The sequence below is a fragment of the Vigna umbellata genome, chromosome 9 (assembly GCF_029865625.1).
Source record: "Vigna umbellata cultivar VRB3 chromosome 9, Vumbellata_1.0, whole genome shotgun sequence".
NCBI classification, from domain to species: Eukaryota; Viridiplantae; Streptophyta; class Magnoliopsida; order Fabales; family Fabaceae; genus Vigna; species Vigna umbellata.
The window spans coordinates 35,000,091-35,006,710 of record NC_142173.1 but is presented as its reverse complement, the minus strand read 5'-3'; the positions used below and the strand labels follow the sequence as shown (position 1 = coordinate 35,006,710).

The 6,620-nt window shown below is 31.8% G+C and overlaps 1 long non-coding RNA gene across 6 annotated transcripts; it reads left to right on the top strand.

Moving 5' to 3' along the window:
* Positions 1 to 377: 377 nt before the first annotated feature.
* On the top strand, positions 378 to 4,887 carry LOC148193346 (uncharacterized). Of its 6 annotated transcripts, XR_015782404.1 has the most exons (6): positions 379 to 937; positions 1,036 to 1,258; positions 1,822 to 1,952; positions 2,040 to 2,779; positions 3,697 to 3,889; positions 4,392 to 4,887. It is a non-coding gene; the product is annotated as an uncharacterized LOC148193346 (long non-coding RNA). The 6 variants fall into 6 exon arrangements; XR_015782402.1 differs by having other exon boundaries at positions 378 to 937; positions 1,822 to 2,779; XR_015782406.1 differs by having other exon boundaries at positions 378 to 937; positions 1,026 to 1,258; positions 1,822 to 2,779.
* The last annotated feature ends 1,733 nt before the right edge of the window (positions 4,888 to 6,620 follow it).

Genomic DNA, 6,620 nt, shown 5'->3' with positions numbered 1-6,620 from the left:
TACTACCACATTCTTAGATTAGATGTTAACTAGTTCAATCCCCTAACAAGGCTCAAATTACTTTACATTAGACTCTAGAATTCACTACAAGAAAAATCTCATTTACATACGGATATTATATACGGATTTTGATCTGTAGATAAAAATTCCATTATATACGAATTTTATATACGGATAAGTTAGATACGGATTTTTCCGTATATAATGAGAAAAAAATTTATATACAAATTTTCCGTATATAAAATCTATATGTAATGGTAACATCTTTTGGGGAAGATTTGTCAAAGATAAATCCATTTATAAAATCTGTATCTAAGTAGTTATATACGGATTTTATAATAAATAATAAAAATAATTAAAAAACTAAACCTAATAGAAAACGTAAGAGTCAGAATCAATACTCCAAATTTCTCTTCGACTCCTTCTTCTTCCCTCTCGTCGAGCCATCGAGCCCCTCTTCTTCCTCACGAGCTCTTGTTCTTCCCTCTCGAGCTCTTGTTCTTCCCTCTCATCGAACCATTTTTATCCATCCCTTCTTCTCTAGCCTCGATTGAAATCCTAACCTCCACTGCAAACGCCTCTTTCGTGTTTCCCTCTCCTTGAACCCTAGTCGCTACCACGTGCTCCATTACAAGGTTGAGGGGACTGGAGACCGCTCCATCAGTCATGCCTCCTCGTTGGCTCTCCCCTTGGAACCCTAACTCATTCTTAGACTCACGTGGAGACGACTGGAATGGTAGCGTCGAAGTCTCGTGCTTACTGACTAAAGCTTTCTCACTCACACTCTCTCACGGTCACTGGTAGAGAAGAAGAATGTCCCACACTAACTGTTCTTCTCGCTCACGCTCACTCAAAGAGAAGAAGTTCGTCCATTCTTCTCGTGTTCACTCACCTTGTTGGACATCATGCTCACTTGGGAGAGTTATTCGTTCAATCGGTAAGTTTCTTCGTTCAAACCTTCTTCTTTGCTCGTCCCCTAAATCCCTAAATCCTTAAGTCCATAAATCCCTCTCTTCTCTGTTGAGATTGATGCAGAATGGTCCGTTGTGGGGTTTGCGCAAAGATTCACCGAATATATTCGTTTGTTCTTGAATATGTAGTTGATTTTGATGAATAGAGCTTCTGAAATGTGAAAGACGGTGATGGACTTATTCCTAGGCCAAACCATGGAAGTGAGAGTGCAAAAGAAGAAGAGAGAGACCGAAGAGTGGGTCGCCGTTGATGCCAAGACCAAACCCCTCTTGGAGCTCCAGACGAGGTTAAATCACCTAGTTTTCTTCTTCATTACAATGTCCTATACTCTTATTTTCTACTGTGAAACCTCAGACATTTGTCAACCATTATGCCAAGGAAATTGAAATTCCTACTTTGTATTTTGTATCATCAAATCTTATACTACATTTCATTGCTTTTTCTGTTTGTTTTTCGTTGAAAGGGTAAGTAGTATGTTTGGAAGTTAATTTTACCTCTAGTTGACGAATGTCTTCTTTATCTTTAAATGTGGAATGACAGTGTGTTTGCCTTAGACATTGTGGTCCTGTATTGTAGCTTTGCAACAGTTTGCTTCCCTACTTATCCTGTATTAGGTTCCTCCCTCTACATAGTTCATTGGTCTATCATGATCCCATTTCAATTTAATTGGCCATGGAGCTTTCTCATTCTAGTGTCTTCTAATTCTTAGTTCTGGTGCAAGTGTCTGGTTTGAAGTCCATCACATCTAAACACCTGGCATTGGCAAGTCAAGTAATTAGTTTCGTACATGTTATTATTCCTGGTTCAAACTCACTCACCTAAATGAAGTTTTTAATGCGTTTTCTCTAGGATGTATTGAGTTCTCTTAGGAGAAACCAACTAATGAGCAAAAGAAGTTTAGCCATGTTACTCCATTAATTTTAGCATTAGCGGATGAAGTGTCAACCCTTGGTTATCTTTCTTTAGAAGTCATTGAGAAGGTGAAACTTTTGTTGATTTGAACTTAGAATACAGATGTTCACTTCAATACTTAAGTATTTGTGGTTTGATCATATATATATTTGCAGGTTGAAGGTGAGGTCCAGCGATTAAATGTTGTCAAAGCCAGTAAGATGAAACATTTGATGTTTAAGAGGCAGAATGAGCTTAAAGAATTTTACAGAGGATGCTTAGATTTTGGAAACGAGATACTCTTTGCATTTTTAACTTAGTCGTATTTTTGGGAAGACTTAAGCTCTAACCATGTCATCTTCAAATGACCACTAACCAGGTAGTAAATGTTGTATTTTCTCTTTGTTAATATTTCTTGTTCCACTTTTCAATATTTTTATTTGGTATATTATTGCTTCATAGTTACTGGAAGGGATGACTTTACCGTTGATGATGGCAAGTTTACATGAATCTCAACCACTGTCTTGGCTTTTGAATAATGATAATCATCAATTATTGTTACCAAATGACTTTTGAATAATTTTATTGATACAAGAATTGGATAAGATAACATTTGCTGCCGTGTTATAGTTTGAGAGCATTGGTTATGGTTTATTGCTTGTGTTTATGTTATGATTTATTGTGAGTGATTTTGAACTGACTTTGTGAGTTAATTTGGGAGAAGAATGTTTTGGTGGGGGGTCTAGAAGTGGCATTCTTGCTATATGGTCAGCTCAAGCAGGCGTGAGGAAGGTGTATGCAGTGGAAGCGACGAAGATGTCAGAACATGCCCGTGCACTAGTCAAAGCGAATAATCTCCAGAATGTAGTTGAGGTCATCGAGGGATCAATGGAGGATGTTACCTTGCTTTAGAAAGGTTAGAATTAATGAGATCTGTTTAGTTTGTTTGATATAACTTTTTTTTTTCTGGTTCTTGTGTACATTAATGATTTCAAAAATGACATTTACTCTGTGTAACATATTCTATAGTTTTCAATGGAATTGGTTAGCTTCAAAATTCTTATTTCATAGTCATTACTCATTAGTCAACAAATATAGTGCCAAACTTGTCTCATGAATTAAATACAAAACTACTCAGTGCTTGTCTATTTACATTAGATTCATTGTCTTGGCATGTAGTGCGCAGTATGCTCATTTCATCACATTGCCAATGGTGATAATTTACATGTATAAATAATTTGGTTGTTGCCTGATGGTGATAATTTACATGTATAAAAAGACTATCCCTAGATGGCATGTATACTCTATAAAAGGGAAAGCCATTGGTTTGTTCATGGCATTTTTATTGACTCTGGGATTAGTGTGGAACCTGTGGAAAATAGCTACTACTTTTTTTTTATATATATATATATATAACTAGATTTAAACACTTTTGGTATACACTACACGAGACTTTAAAATTACATTTCTTATACATAGAAGATAAATAACAAAAATGTACTTTATTAAAGTGGAACTTTTATGTTTGATATAAAAAATATAGACTTGGGCTGAAAGAAAAATTAAGATAGAGTTAGACACTCATATAAAAACATTAAAAGTTAGCTAAGCTTATTTTACTGTAAGACAATATTGTAAATTACGAAACTAAGATGAAAGACAATATTCTAAATGTTGAGATGTCCGAATAATTTTTCACTTTCTAGCATTATTAGTAAGAAGAAATAATTGTTTGATAACTTATTACTCTTTATATTGATAATCAGTGGAATATATAGCTTTGCTTTTTTTTCACTTACATTGTCTAGAACATGAGTTTTTGTTCAATGTTAGGTGCTTGCATTAAAGTATTTGCATTCCCTGCATGGGTTGAAATAGACACGTGGAAAGCTTGGTCTTGGTGCAAAGATGGTATTGATTGAGGAGAAATAGGTCCAGGGACTAAATCGGAAGTTGAAGTACGGGCTTGCTCTGGACATGCGGTGGAGAAAATGCAAGAGCTAATAAGTAAAAGTCAGGAAGACAGGTTAGTCTTTTCTTACCAGAATATCTTCCCCTCATGGCCATTTTCCAATGCATGTAGAGTTGGATTTCTTCTAAGGTTATTTACCAGACCCATAAAAAATTTACCAAAACATATTTGATGGAATAATAGCATTAGTCTTGATTATAAATTATGGATTTATCTTTAATTTTGGATGGTTCGTTGTGCTTAAACATTTATTGGTTTGTGATATATAGATTTTAAGTTATTTATCTTGTATTTATAATGACCATCCCACTATTTACTATCGTGGTGTTTTTGGATCAGTTGCTTTGCTAATATTTGAGACTTATTACTATAACACAAAATAGATTCAAATAAATTCTTTTGTTTTGTGCAAGTGCACGTACTAAAACAAACCATAAATCTAAACTATTGGTTCCTGGCAACGCGTGTTACATGAAATCTTTTGAGATTGATCATGTATTGTTTATATGTAAGTTTTGAAAGACTTTTAATTTAATGCATGAATTTAAACATGCAGGTTATTAAGGAAACAATTGATTCCAATATTACAATAGAATACAAGTCAAACACAGTTGATGATTTACATATGAGGAAGCCAGATATTAGCAAAGCGAAGGAACTGCTGATTTGGGAACACAAAATCCCACTTAATGATGAAATTGGATTCTGAATAAAGATGAAGGTAAAGGGATGAATTTTTCCTTTAGGAAGGAGATTTATTCTAATCTTCCATTTCAGGCTATGAAGGAAGTTAATTAGCTTTTAGAAATGTTACCTTTAGAAGTTTAATTGTATATTGATTTACAATATGAAAATCAAAGTTAATTAGCTTTTAAAAATGTTACCTTTAGCATATATTGATTTACAATGTGAAAATAAACTAAGATACACGTGATTGTTAATTTATTTAGATGTTCATACTTAACTTCATCCATGTTTGTACACAGTTTGATATTATTCAAACTAAAAAAATATTCAATTGTGTATGTCTATTATGTTGTATTTTTAAGTAATTCATGATTGATTTATGTATTGCATTAGTTGTAAAAGCAATTTGATGGTTGTATTTATCTCTAGTCAGATATATAAAACTCCTAAAAGCAATTTGGTGGTTGTATTTATTTGGTGGTTGTATTTATCTTTACTCAGATATATAAAACTCCTAAAAGCAATTTGGTGGTGTAATCTAGGATTACCTAATTTTTTTTTTTAAAAAACTATAGTTATATACGGATATTACATACGGATTTATCCGTACATAATTATATACGGATATTATATACGGATTTATCCGTATATAATTTATATACGGATTTATCCGTATATAATTTATATACGGATAAATCCGTATATAATTTAGCTACGATAGTTTTATATACGGATTTTTATCCGTATGTAAGCCGTATATAACTAAGTGTTATATACGGATTTTGGACCTTATATACGGATTTTGGTTGTATGTAATTCAATTTTTTCTTGTAGTGATTCATTTTACTTCTTTCACGCCTTCATTCCAATCTCCATACTCCAAAACACCCCTTTTGATAACCAAAAAGACTAACATTGCAACCTAGCCCATCTCTCTTCGACATTTAACTAGATATAACTGCACTTAAGCATCTCAATTACAACATCCATCATACAATTTTGAGTTTATCACAAAATTATCCAATGTCAAATATCATCATGAATCAAACACTCTCACATAAAAAATTAATTCACATCAAGTAAAATTTCAATCATAAATATTCAACACACATAGACTACACACCCTAAATACTATCAATTCATACTTTATGATTTAACATAAAATAAGAACTAGCTTCCCTTACCTCACAAAGAACTACTACAACTTTGAGAACGCCAAAATGTGTCTTCAAACACAAGGAACTCTAGAAACGCTTACAAATTGTGATCGGAGTGAATCCTTAAGACCTCAGATTGACAAGAAACTAGGAAATGGTAACACAAGACACATGCGACAAGATTTCAACTAAGAATAAAAGAAAAATGGAGTCGAAATTTATTTGCTCAATACTAAGAACTAATCAGATAGAAATGGAGATTACTCAACTGTGATCTCCTAGGCACTTCCTAATCGCCTATCAAAGGATTGAGGAGTTTGATATCTTAGAGAGAAGTGAGAGAAAACTAGGAGGAAGAATTTTAGAAAGATGATTTATGTTTTAAGTAATGAGACGAGTTTAAGAAATTTTATTTATATTATTGAATTATATTAAAATAAAATATTTGGTCTCATTATTTTAAAACACATATCAACTCTAATATCTATTTTATAGTTTCTTACATAAATAAAATATTTATGTAATCAAACACTTAAAAGTTAAATATTTTTATGTGAAAAAGGTAATAAATAAAAAATTTAAAAATGTGTAAAAATATTTAAATGAAAGACCTAAAAGTTATTTGATTCACTACATTTATACATAATTAACCATACGGTTAGAGTAAGATAGAAAATACCTTAAAAATGTGAATGCCATAAACCAGACAAATAAGTAAAAGAATGAGGAAAAAATCGTGCAACAAAAAAAAAATTATAAAGCTAAAAACTAAGAGAAATATATATATATATATATATATATATATATATATATATATATATATATATATATATATATATATATATATATATATATATATATATATATATATATATGATACAAACATGATTTCTCTTTTTTTTTCAAATGTTTCTCTAATTTTACTCTTCAAGTGATTTTTT